The sequence below is a fragment of the Mastomys coucha genome, unplaced genomic scaffold, assembly GCF_008632895.1.
Source record: "Mastomys coucha isolate ucsf_1 unplaced genomic scaffold, UCSF_Mcou_1 pScaffold22, whole genome shotgun sequence".
Lineage (NCBI taxonomy): Eukaryota > Metazoa > Chordata > Mammalia > Rodentia > Muridae > Mastomys > Mastomys coucha.
This window is the reverse complement of record NW_022196905.1, coordinates 35,572,041-35,576,119: the sequence shown is the minus strand read 5'-3', so window position 1 is coordinate 35,576,119 and position 4,079 is coordinate 35,572,041.

Sequence of the window (4,079 nt, the reverse complement as noted above, 5' to 3'; positions counted from 1 at the left end):
TAATCTACGATTGTCCTTTGTTCTTGATCCATGGAAGTGGCAGTTCATATTTCCAACATGCGATCCAATTGGTTCTAAATATCAGACCTTGAATATTCCTCACTCATGTGTAAAGGCCAATTCCCTAGGGTGGTGGTACTTTTGAGAGATTATAGAATCTTTAGGAGGCGGGGCTTAGTGGAGGTCCTTAGGTCTTAACAACTCTGCTCTTTGGAGAGACTTTGGGACACTGTCTGCCCTGGAGCTTTTTGCTTTCTAGTCTTGAAGTGAGTGGCTTTGCTTATCATTCATTTCTGCCACGATGGACATCCTCACCAAAGACACAGGCAATAAAAACTTACTAGGGCTGTGAAAATTAGAGCTCAGACAAACCCTTCTGTATAAAACATCTTTTTTTATTAGATATTTTCTTTATTTACATGTCATATGATTTTTCTTTTCCCAGTTTCCCCTCCAAGGAACAAACAAAAACAAGAACAAACCCCTGTTGGCTCCCCCCTCCCCATGCTTGCCACTCCACCCTCTCCCACTTATTGGCCCTGGCATTCCCCTACACTGGGGCACAGAACCTAAACAGGATCAAGGACCTCTCCTCCTATTGATGATTGATTTTGCTATCCTCTACTATATACATGCTGCCAGTACAATCAGTCCTACCATGTATACTCCTTGGTTGGTGGTTGAGTCCCTAGGAGCTCTGAGGGTACTACTTAGTTCATATTGTTGTTCATCCTAGGGGGCTGCAAACCCTTCAGCTCCATTGGATGGCTGTGAACCTCTACATCTGTATTAGTCAGGTACTGTCAGTGCCTCTCAGGAGATAGCTATATCAGGCTGGCTTGTCCTTCCTTCAGTCTCTACTCCATAGTTAGTCTCTATCTCTGCTTTTATATCTTGGCTATTTCTTATAATGACAGGAAGCTGACCAACACAATGGGAAACCATAATTGGTTTACAATCATTGACTTTAGAACTAAATGTTAAGAGCTCGAAACATGTATTTATTCAGTGCAAGTGCATATTCTTACGTGTTAACTTGTGGGATTAGAGTCTCTTCTACCTTGTGGGTTCTCAGGCCTGAACACATGCATTCACCAGTAGCTCACTGTCCAGCTAGTCTTCCCAAAATGGTGAGCTTTGGGTCTAGTGAGAGACCATGCTGCAAAACAAAACAACAACAACAACAACAAACACGTGGAGAACAATGGAGAAAGGCACTCAGCATCAGCTTCTGGCATCCACATGCACAGGCAAGGGTCCAGATTCACACAAAAGCCTGGAAATCTACCGTGACTTGAAAGTACTCTATAGTTTCTTCTCATGCTTCAAGTGGGTTGTCAAGTCTTGAAATGTGCTTGCCTTCCTCTCCCACCATTTACTTGTTTATAACATAGGGGCAAAGATGCTGCCTTTCTGCGTTAGTAGAATTGTGGATGGAATGACAACTCCAGGAACTCCTTCCCTGGTTTTCTCTGGAGTTATTTTGAATAGAGGCTCCTTCCTTCCTTGTACAGTTCTCTTTGAGGTTCATTTCCTTCATCTCCTCACCACCCCCAACACATAGGACTATAATACTTGTTAGAACCATGAATTTTGCCAATTAATTAGTTTCATGTAGTGTTGCTGGGTGGCTTAATTCCCTTTTGTAGCACGCTTGGGACCATATGAAATACGAGACAAGCATTCTTACTGTAAAGTTATATTGAGAAATTTAATGAACAGAAAATTCCATTCACCATCTGTATCAAAATAAAGTATTTGGCTTGTGCTAGACACAGAATAACTGGGTAGCTTCTCCTGCAGTAGCTGTTGTTTCTGCTTTTCAGACTCTCTGCTGCTCTTCCCTAGCTTTCTGCTATCAGTGAATGTGTTTGAATAGAGCCCTTACCTCTTTCCTGGGTCCATGCTTGTGGAGTAAACTCATAGAACCAGGGCAGTTACCTGAGTTCAAATGCCAGTTCTAGAACAAGGGATGGTCAGTTTCTATAATAATACCTCTGTTTCTCCTTTTATAAAATAGTTGAGAATATACAAAGTAATTTATGCTGCTTCCATAACTGAGCAAATATTAGTGGCTTGATGCAATTATCTTCTCTCTCTCTCTCTCTCTCTCTTTCTCTCTCTCTCTCTCTCTTTCTCTCTCTCTGTCCATTTCTAGGTGGTTATCATAAAGAAGCTATACCTAGAGGTGGGGATGTGTCCCCTGTCTAACTTCTGAGTCAAGATCCGGGCACCAACTCTTGTTGAGAGTCAGTGGAGATTGGTAGTATGAAATGTGGTCTTGTGTGTCTGAGGAAAATGTGTAAGTGACTGGAGCTTTCAGCATTGTCTCTGCTACAATGGAGACAACAGCAATAGTAGTAATGACTAATGATGTATTATACACAGTAAGGCCTCAACAAGGGACAAATACTCTTATCAATGTTCCCTTGTCAGCATTGCTATGTGATGGTCTCATGGTCCTTGCTTGTATGACTGGTTTCAGGGAATCCAAGAAGAAGCAAAAATTACTCTTTTTGGACTCATGGTCTGAAAATGACTGTCAAGGTCTTAGAGAAGCAGCTAAGATTTTCCAAAGTTGCTAACTTTGGGTAATTCATGATTCTTGCATTTATTATTTTGGCTGCTTAGTTGGCTTGAGACAACTAGTAATTTCTGAATATCTTCTTGGTGATTTCTTGGGAGTATGAATACAGTGGGGACCATAGTTAGCTTTATGGGAGAAATGGATTTCAACTGAAACCTCTGATTTTTCTTTCTGTGAGGATTATTTTTCATCTCACAAGTTCTTTTTTGTAGTTAGTCTGCTGAGGTTGGAGACTACTGGAGTCACCATTCATTTGTTCATTCATTCATTCATTCATTCAAAAAATATACATAGGCTGTTATGCTTCAGGCAGCTCCCCTGAATTTATCAGTGAAGAAAAGATACAAAGTATCCTTCCTCAAGGATCGATGTTGGAGTAGTATCAGGATGAGTGCTAACTGGCAGGAAATTGAGATGCAAGTCTAACTATGCTCCAGTCAGACTCCATGAGTGTCATGAAACAGCAAAACAAACACCATGAGCAAGAGCAAGATCTGTTCAGTGTCGAAGAAAGAAAGAGAACCGTAGTGTTGGCTCCTTGGCTGGCTTCTCTTTTATGTTTACAAACAAAGTAAGAAGCACAGAGATGGATAATATTCTTTCTTTCTCCAAAACATCATGGTTCCTATTGTGAACATTTCATGTTAGAGAGGGTACATGTTTTATAATTAATGAACTCATATTAAAACATTGAGTTTTCTTTTCTTTTCTTTTTTTGAGACATGCCTTGCTATGTCATCTAGGCCTCCAACCTCAGCAGTGTGAGTGACACACTGGAGACATTGGTCGTAATTAAGTTCCATAGTTTAAGTTAGATGTTACATCCTTACAGTTTTGTGGGTGAGTAGAAGCTTTAGCACAGGTCATTAATTGACATCTCTTACACTGACTTGGCATCCTCTTAATACCCCCTTTTAATTGCTTGTTTTTTAAGTTGGACCATCGTTGCCTGCTGTCTGACAATCAATCATGCTGGAGAATGCCAAGCCATTCTGATGACTGGTCCTATCAGTCTGATGTTTGATGGTGTTAAGCATTGTATGAGGAACTCCTTGCCCCATAGGTTATGGTTCTGCTGAGTAAAATAACCTTGGGTGACAGCTAGCTCTGAGGTGAATTATTCCTGGATACTAAAGGTCTTATTACATTTGTCCAGACTCTTGTCTTTCTATCTGCCTTCTTTCAGCCCACCAAGCTTGGTTCTATTCTTTGTGATCCCTTATCTGAATAAAGTGTCTGTTAGAAAGTCTAGGCCACAGATTCTACTTTTTTTTGTGGGGGTGGGACATTTTCCAACTCCCCAAACATAGCTCTGTTTCTTAACTGTCATGTGTGAAATTGTAATTATACTTTACTCATAGTACTAAAGAATAAATATAGGTAAGTTTGGAACAGTATCAGGCTCACAGCAAGTCTCATTAAAGATTCCACAAGGAACTCAAGAAGGAAGACCAAAAGGTGGACATTTCATTCCTTCTTAAAAGGGGGAACC